At 43.6% G+C, this 9,741-nt stretch overlaps 1 protein-coding gene across 11 annotated transcripts in view; it reads right to left on the bottom strand.

Annotated features, from left to right (window-relative positions):
- Positions 1 to 2,302: 2,302 nt before the first annotated feature.
- SYT16 (synaptotagmin 16) overlaps positions 2,303 to 9,741 on the bottom strand; it is a 137,906-nt gene continuing 130,467 nt past the window's right edge. For all 11 annotated transcript variants that reach the window (XM_065065848.1, XM_065065849.1, XM_065065845.1 and 8 more), the window contains 2 exons: positions 7,519 to 7,635; positions 2,303 to 7,430 (listed from right to left, as the gene is read on the bottom strand). The gene's annotated coding sequence lies outside the window, so the exon portion shown is untranslated. The remainder of the gene's footprint in view (positions 7,431 to 7,518; positions 7,636 to 9,741) is intronic.

Here is a 9,741-nt window from a genome sequence, read left to right as displayed (position 1 = left end):
ACCGTGCAGCTCCATGCACCTATCAAATCCCAAGGAGTCCCTGGATGACAATACCTCAAGCTGCAAGCCCTGCCTGCACTTGCAGAGCTTTGGGAGAGACCCTGTCTGCCCAGGGCAAGGTGCAACCAGCCTTCGGGAATGCTCTCTGGGTAAGGTACAGATGATCCCAGCTGTGTGAGGGGACATGCTGTGACACTCCCATGACTCCCTCGCAGCATCTCAGTGAGGGCTGGGGGCTCACAGGATGCCCAGACTGCTGCAAGCACTGGACACTGGTGTTGGAGGGCCCCATAGGGAATGGTGTGATGGGATAGTCTCAGCACACATTAAATGTCTGTGTGGTCCTGAGCCTCAAAGGATAATGTAGGAGAGCAATATCATCTCCCCACTGTGAAAAGGAGATACTGGCACCTTACAGGGAGAAAAACCTTCAACTTCCCAGTCATCCTTCCTCCTCTCTGACAGAAGATGTTACATACAACCCGTCTTGCTGCAAAAATGACAACAATTTCCACTAAGCAGTTTGTTTCAGGAAAAGCCGCTTTCCACTGGTAAGAGCTACAATTTGGCACCATTCGGCCCAGTTGGGGATAATTTACCATCAGTGGCACATAAGCCTGCAGGCAGCAAGGCAGTGCAGACTGTCCCGCTGTGCTAGAAAAGCCAGGAGGTTGCAATGCTCTGCAGAACACTGCAGCCAGGACATCAAAGCATCCCCTAGTTCGGCAAACAGCGCTGCTAATCTGAGGGCCTGAATTAATTAAGCCCTAAAATGCATGGCATGTGGGATGTAATGGTGAATTACTGCTTTCATCTGGATTTCCTGGGTCCTGTGCCAACTACTTTGTGGGTTTGGGCTGGCAATGCCAAGGTAGGGCAGCCCAGCAGTTGCTTTAATTCAAACTGGCTGCAAATGGCCATAAAGCCAAAGAATATATATATATATATATGTATACAGCTGAGAGCAAGCAAATCCACAGTGGCCTGGCCACGGTGCTTCAACACTGCCTTTAGAGCAGAGGAACTGGCATAGAGGACCCCACCCTCAGTCTGCAGCAGAATTTGCCTTGTGGCAGGATGGTTGCCACAGCTTTGAAAACATCCATGATGGGAAAGTAATTGCAGGGGTTGGAAAACATAGTGTGGCTGCACTTGGAGGTGGAAAAATGCTGCACTGCCTTTTATTTCCACACTAAAGCTGTTTTCTCCAAGATTTGACTAAGCCCAAGGCTCAGCATCTCCGACCAGTGTGGTATATTCTCAGACATAGCAGCTGCCACCTAGAATATAGGATGAATTTTGCCCATCTGAATACATCTCCCTGTGTCAGGAAGATGCCACTCCAGAGACCCTTGGTCATTTGCATGTAATACAGAGAGCAGACAGGACAAACCTGCAGACATGAAGCTTACCTCTTTTAAACAGCCCATTCCTCAAAGTCATGCATATTCCCATGCCAAGGTTCTAGGTCTTGCTTTTTGCTTAAAAAGAAGAGTGGTTCAGGATGAAGGGCTGTGTCTAGGCATCCTCAGGTTGACAACATGCAGCTGTTCTCTCCTAAGGCAGCATAGTCAGAGAAGGTGACTGATTTACTGCTCTGCCTTAAAAAACCTGGGTCAGAAGCTCCCACGTGTTTCCTGAGCCCTGGCTGGAGGTGGGTGCTGAAGCACCTGGCCCTGGGAGATGTTTCCCTGTGGCTGTTTCAAAAGGCTCCTGCCTGCAGGGGGAAGCTCATCCCTTTGTAAATATTTCTCTTCTTCAATATCACTTCAATATTTTGAGGTTTTCTTTTTAGTTTCTTCAGGCAAAAAGAATCATAAAGAAAAGCCTTGAGGACGCATGAGAGGGGGATCTTTCTATTATAACCAGGATTTTTAGTAAAAATTCCCATTTTCCTGAACTGCTCCAAAAGTTACCTATTTTATCTTGGACTCTACTGCACCATCTGGAAGGTGCCCTACAGAACTTAATTTATAAAAATGGTACCTTGCAGACTTTTAAATAACATAAATAAAAAAGGAAAAGGAGATGAGTCTTGCAAATCCATAAGCAAGTTGGGATGCAAATGATGGGATCTGGACAGGACAAGTGAATGTCAGATTTTGCATAGCATCCAGAGGAGTTGACCCAGCTCCGCACATCAGACATATCAGATGGGTCCAGGCTCACCCTCGGGATCCAGGTCCCTCAAAGAATCTGTGCTTTATACATTTTTCAGGGGATTGATGGTGTCAGAAACCTTTCTTTAATAACTTTATATGTTAATTTGTGAACAAAACAGCATATATTCAACAAGAGTCCATCTGGTTCAATAGAAATAGATCTTTATTAATAACATGCACATCATATGTATATTTAAAATACATGTACATTTTTCTACTATTCACTTTAGAAAACAATTTCATAAAAACCTTTCATCAGGTCCCAAGTAATTTTAAACATTAAAAAGCCATTTTTTTATTATAGAACCAGTAGGTATTATTCCAATTAGGTGGTGTATAATCACCATGTATTTCACATAATGCAGGCTCATGCATTTCAATAGAAATAGGTGTTCCCTTTTCAGCTTTGTTAACCATGTCAAATATACGATGATATACTTGACAACACCTGCCACAGTTATTATATGCAATTGTGATTCCCTGCTGAGAGAGCACTGTACAGATGACGTTTAAAAGCTGGAGACAACTTTTTTACAACTTTCTGAGTTCCTTTGAAGGGTGCCTGGTGTTGTGGGTAACCCAGAACCCAGATATGACAGAAACCAGGAAAAGAGAGTTCATGAACAGCCAAGAGGAAAGCAATCTTAAAAAGAGAAGAGTGAATTGCCATATCCCCTCTGTTCTCATTGCAAACTGAGGTCAGGGCGCTGTTTCCCACGGCCCTGCCAAGTACCAAACCACATCTGTAGAGAGCGCACAGAGTTATCAGCTATACACGGTTTGCAGATTTACAGAACATATACAAAGGCTCATATGAGGATGGGACTTTAAGGCACAATAGTCCATATACTCAACACATTCATTGAAAGAAAAACAAAAGTTCAATTTACAGTGCAGTATAAACGTATTCAAGAACTCAAGCGGCAGCTCGATAATCACTTTCACTGATAATTAGGCAGTTGAGGAGAACCTCTGAGGTGCACAGCAACCCCGGCCCTGCACATGTTCATAACACATGCTGAGCGTCACGTACACGAGGAACCTCCCGGGCTTCAGTGAGAGGACCCATGCAAAGAAACTTAGATCATAACCAAAGTGTTTACAGGATCAGGACCCTCATATTTTGGGGTGTCTGCACCAAGGCTGTACAGGCAGAGATGTTGCCCCTGGGGTCTGCACCCTTCTGGCCTTCAGACACAGCTCCCGCAGCTTCAGGTGACCCCATGCACCCCCCACGCACCCCTGTGCCCACCCCGTGCCTCCCACGGAGCCACCTCCGCTCCTTTGGCATCTAGGATCAGGCCCAACATTTACAGCCAGGTAGGGAAAAGTGGCATAAAAAGAAAACTTAACTCATTGAAACACTAATTACAGCCAAGTGTGCTGCCATTATAAGACGAAAATGAATTGTCTCAAGTCAGTCATTTTCAAAATCATTTCCAAGTCTGTCCTTGTCACCCAGCTCATCTATATTCTCTTTGATGAATATCCTATCTCCAAGGCAACTGAGTCAAAGGGAAGGAAGGACTTTCTTTACATCCAGTGCAAACATAGCCCATATGTGGGAGTTCCTACTGCAGTCATAATATAATATATATATATATATATATAATCACTGAAAGTTGACCACCTACAGACAGATTCACACGTCAGAAGCCAGAAGAGCTGAGTCGTAGCTACAACCCCAAAAAAGAAAAATCATGGTATGTAGCTGTATTAAAATTCTAGTACCTTGTAACTAAATGTTAAAATAAGTATATAATTTTAAAAGTGTCAAATTACATATTTCAGGAGTAACTTGCAACGTTATTGCACCTTTGTACTTCTTTATCACCCAATAAATTATGGGTTTTAAGCATCAAATAGAATATTCCAGACCCACTTTTCAACAGCACAAATTGCTGCACAAAGCAGAAGGCATTGAAAACTTGGTCAGACTTAGATATTTATAATTGTGGACCTTTGATTCAATTTCATATCAAAAAGTCAACCATTAAAATAAAAAGTTTTCTAGAAAGAATTAATTTTAACAGCTCCTATAGCAAGTAAAAATAATAATAATAAAAAAAAATCACACTATGTTTTTTTGTTCAAGAAAGCAACATGTGAGAAAAACATGAGTAAAATATCCTCTTTCACAGGTAGCCCAAGGAGTTTTGTTGTCTGATCCAGATTTCTGTCTGTTCTATCTGTTCAGTTATCATAACAACTTATTAGAGAAGCTTTCAATGGGCAAGAAAGTATCTGCCCCTTCCAGCAGGCAAGGAAGTTACTCTTCAAAGATTAATCCAACAGGGACAATGGTTTTAGTTTGTTTTTTGTTTATTTTTTCAGATGAGACTAGAGGCTTTAAGCCTACTTTTCATTCCTTTGAAATGTTGCTTATTTTACATTAAAAGTTTTGGGTTCTCAGGCCAGAACCATCCTCTAAATATAATAAAGTAGGTCTGTGAGAGGAAAAATAAAGCATTTTAGCATTTCATGTAGCTGCTAGACCATCACGAATTCAGGCAAAAGTGGACACAAAGGAAAAAAAACAGATCATTTCAGAACGGAAAATTACATAGTTCAAAAAAATCAGAAGACAGAAGTAATTTTCCTTTGCCACGTAGCAATCTCCTAATGCCCTTGTCCAGCCCCTAAGTCTGCACGAGGCGTGTGAGGTGCCAGCATAGGCCAGAGAGCTCTTGGTGGATAATGGCATCTCTCATGACGTCCATCATATCTCCAGCCCACATCCCAGATGGGTTTTGCTGCCAGCTTTTACTGGTGGTATTAGGGCTGTTCTACACACCTGATAAACAGCCTGGCCTTTCTCATCCGGCCCCTGTTGAGATGGCCATGGGCATGGCCACTTTTAGCTGTAGATTCCCCAAACTATGGCAAATGGGGCTCACATGATTTTGGGCTGCTGCAAGCCCAGAGGCAGCAGGAATATAATCACAGATAGCCAAGCACCAAATTCTGACACCAAATAACACTGATCCCAGGTTTAAAGACACTCTTTTGTAAAAGTAAATATGCCTTGTCTCAAGATAAAAACAAAGATCTGAACATTCATTGTGACTAACAATACTTCCCAAACAGCACTGCCCTGTTTTTCCAGCCTTCCCACAATATCTGCACTGTTTATGTTCTCCAGTTTGCAGGTTATCCTTGTTTCAATTTGGACTGTTGCCTTTTTTTTAATAAAAAAACCTCTTGGATTTCCCTGTTTCCTTCTGTCTCTTAAACCCGTACTGGCTTCTAATTACTGATGTTGGAATTAACTTTGCACCTCCTGCTCTTGCCTTCCTGCCTTTCTCCTGCTCTACTAACACGCGCCTGAGAGCTGCGATGACATGTGCAACACACACAACTAGGACGCTCGAAGCAGGGTGACAGGAGGAATCCTACATGAATCACAGCCCTGGCGAGCAATGGTATTTGTTCGTACTGTATAATGCTTCGGAAATAGCATCAGCCACATCTGCATGAGCAAAGGCTTTCAAAATTAAAAAAATTATGTACTTAGATACATATCTGCCTCCAGCTGAGCGTGCGCTACTATTTACTTTGCTTTAAAGCTTTCAAGTCGTGACAGCCAGCGAGGCAATGCCGGTTTCTTCACTGTAAGCCAAAAGACCTGTAGGACTTTGACAGGCTTTGGATCATCTCGTACATTTGTTCAGCAATTCTGGGATGTGAGTCACCCACAGGTGAACTGCAGGTGTCTGGGTAACAGCAAGTTTACAGGCTCGTTAATCACATTTCCCCAGGTTATAGTGCAATCTTTGCTTTTGACCCCATTGCTGGAGCATTGTCTTTTCCCTTACATTACTCTTTGGTATTTTCATGACATAGCTTTGGCAGCTGTAAAACTTTCCACTTGTAGTCATCAATTTGCTGAATATCTCTTATGACATAGCTTGTGAAATACATATTTACATATTCTAAGGTTAATTCTCAGATTTAAATCAGACATTTCACTTAACCTGAAGCACTATTACCAATGCTGAGCAGTTTCATCAAGAGAACCTCTGAGGTTTTACTAACATCTGTCAGATACATTCATTCTCTAGCTATGAGAGCTGCAACTGTTTTTCTGCCTTTTGTATTACACGCAAATGAAATTACTGTCTACTCCCTAGCACCAATGTGAACCTCTGGCCTAACAACAAATTAGCATGCAAAGAAGTATCATGGAAACAACTAGGGAAAGAATCAAATGAAGTTAAGGAAGTGCTGACGACGGGCTGAAGAAATTATCTTTCCTGTGAGTCATTCTGGTTTGTTTTAAAATAGCAAAGTAGATACCAGCTAAGAGATAAGTAAAAGGTGAATGCAATTATTAAAGAAAAGAAAAAAAAGAAATAAACCCTTGTAAATATCAGTATAGAGTGTCTTGTAAGTAGCAAGTAAGTTAAGTCTCTGAAAATCCTAAGCAAAAGGCTGTTTCTTTTGGCACTGACTCCTTCATGGTCAAAGCATTTCTCAAATAAAGGTTCTATCTATACCTTTACAATAAATAACTTGCATTTTACTCCTCATTGTTAGACTACTCCACTACTTTGGGGACTCCCACTGGGGATGGCATAATTTAACTGCAAAGTGATTTTGAATGTCTCTGTCTACACACAGATAACTTAAACGCAGCTTTGTTTCTACAAAACACATTGCACGCAATCTCTGCAGATAAGGACCTCCATATTGCACCAGCTCTGTGTGTATGTCAAGGTTCTCCATAACCAGGGGATAACAGCAGGGACTGCAAAGAATTATTCAAAGTACCTTCCACTCAGCTCTGAACGCATCTGCCTTTGATCGCAAGTATATCTGCAATTAGTGCCTCATCTTAACATATCAATAAGCAGTTCAAGCATTCAGAAACAAACATCGGTGTATCTAACAGCTACTTTAATTCATTTTATAAATAAGCAATTGAGAATTTTGCTCCAAGTTGCTCGTGTAGCCCATTCCATAAACGGCGTTCTCTGCAGAGTAAGGCACGATGCGATACGAATGCAGCTCTTCATAATAGAGCGACTGGGAACAGCACTCCTGGACCATAAACTTCAACCGTTTTCGTGTGTCAGAGTAAGCAGTCCTATAACACGGAGCCCCCTTAAAGTATTCATAGCTCTCCCTCTCTGTCTCTAGGTGAATCTTCCTCAACAGATTGTTAATTAATACAGACCTACGGAGATAGGCTTCAGGGTCATCCAGGAATCGGAGTTTCTGGAGAGAAAGTTTTAGAATACAAGTCCGGTCCTCAGGTAGTATCAGGTTCTGGGGAGGAAAGAGTAAGAAAATGGGTCTTTAGCATCGAGGAATGAAAACAGGGAAGGAAAGGCCCTGGAATGAGAGAGCTACTCACTTTTGGACAATACTCATGGTAATCTTGATGTAAATGTTCTTCTTCTGCATATTTTCTCTTAAAGTAGGCTACTTTCGACGTCGTTAGTGTCTTTGGTAGGCCCCGATCAGATCAGCTCTGCACAAAACAAGAAAAAGAGGCTTGGTAATGTTTGCTGCCATGCCGGACAAAGCATCACAGTCTGGGATGTGTAGGGGAAGGTGGGAAGGTGCAGAGGTGGGTTGTGACTGGGATGACACTCAGCCTCAACCTACAGCCCTCAACCCACTGGAAAAATTACTGAGAGGCAAAAGAGAGGTCCCTGCACCTGTATGTGGGACAAGGGATAAGTTTTAATTCCAACACACCACGCACAGAGCTCCGTGGCTTCCCTGGAAAACCAATACGGAGAGTATTCACTAGATGGTAGTGTCATCCCAGAGAAGCAGAAGAGCCCCGGCTCGGTGGGAGGGTGACGGAGCTGGTTTGGTTTGCTTCAGTCTCTATAGAAAGGTGACAGGGTGCTAATTCAGCATCTTAATGACATCTGTACCTTCGGTGGTATTTGGTCTGGTGAACACGGGGTCCCTGTGAGAGCCAGGATTGGGTTTTGCTTTTCCATTCACTAGACAATACAGGTGGCACCATCACCTCCCAAACCCTCTCTTTTGTAAAAATTTTCTGTTGTTCACTTTTGAAAGCAACGTTTTCAAAAAACTCATGCTGATGTTTAGAGGCAGTCCAGGGAAAAAAAGCACTTTTTAGAATAACTCAAAGTCAGGTCCTATGAGATATATTTTATTCCACAAACTGAGATCTCCTAATGGGGGCATTTGAAAACTAGGATTTCTGAGGAAATAAAGGCTTCAGTTCTGGACTGCTTCTCTGTCACAATAAAAAAGCCAAAAGATATCGCACAGCCAAAATACAAACCTCATGTCACTGGAAGGATCCTGTCATGGGGCATGGGGTCTCCTTGAGTCTTGGGTAAAGGAGGGAGTGAAAAGATACCCACACAACTATTTCAGGGACTGGTGGCATCTCTCCTTCACTAGCAGGAACGAGTAATGTGCTCTCCCTCCTTCCTCTACATCAAAAACCCACAAGAAGGGGCCAAAGAAGAAATCCCCTCATAAGATAGTCTTTCTGTGTTTTCTCCTTGAATTTCAAGTCTGTGAAGATGGAGGTTTCCCATAAAGGATGTCACAAATCTGGGCAGAAAACTCTTGACTGATGGGTTAGCACCTCATGGGGAGCCAAGACCCCAAGTCCTTCTCTGGGACCTGGCTTGACATGGATCATATGAAACAGCAGCATTTCCCCAGGAGAGGGACCATCTGTCCTGCAGTGGGACAATGCTGTGTTTTAGTTGACCTGGACCATCGGACACACCAGAGATGCTCCCTGCACCAGCCTCAGCTCTCAAGGGCAAGGGTACAGCTGCAGTCTTCACAGCTCTGTTAGCACTGAGCGGCTGCAAACGCTGCTTTAAATTCATATGCAGCAGCCTTCACTGCCTGCAGGTTTAATTCTAGTGTTTGAATTACACCAGAGCCTGGACATCCTGGACATTTAATTACTCCAATATCCGGTTCTCCTTGGTGAAAACCCCACTGCTGTGTTATCTGAGTGCAATCACAAGTGCATTTATCCTCGCAGTGCCGTGGGATGGGAAAACGTTACAGTTTTCCCCACACTACTCAGAGGATGACAAAGGTATGGAAAGATGAAGCGACATTCCTGCAGCCACCCAGGCTGTCAGGGCTGGGAAAGGAGCCAAGCCCAGTGTACATGTTGGTGAGCCAACCATAGGCTCCCCTTCAAACCAAGCCTCTAAACACTAAAACTTGCTCCCTGGTGGTTTTCAGTGTGAAGGCTGGAAGCACAGAGTTAGCACCACCTGTGTGCAGTGCAAGCAGAAAATCAGCCCAAGTGCAGGGACAAGACAAGACAACCCCAGAGCATCACAACTCCATCCTGCAGCTCCACCAGCTCTGGACAAATCTCTCCTTTGCTGTTCCTGGCCACAGGAATTCCTCTTCCTGCCCCAGAGATGGAAGGTGACTGTGGAACGTTCAAAGGTATCTGAGCCTGGGTTGCCCTAGAAACACCAGCAAACATCAGGGAGCCAGGACAAGGCAAGAAACTGCAAGAGCAATGGCACCCTGGCCCTGGGAGGAGAGGAGAGGAGAGAGAGGAGAGGAGAGGAGAGGAGAGGAGAGGAGAGGAGAGGAGAGGAGAGGA

The sequence above is a fragment of the Columba livia genome, chromosome 5 (genome assembly GCF_036013475.1).
Source record: "Columba livia isolate bColLiv1 breed racing homer chromosome 5, bColLiv1.pat.W.v2, whole genome shotgun sequence".
In the NCBI taxonomy this organism is placed as follows: Eukaryota; Metazoa; Chordata; class Aves; order Columbiformes; family Columbidae; genus Columba; species Columba livia.
Note: the sequence above shows the minus strand (reverse complement) of the source record. Positions and strands in the feature narration are given on the sequence as shown.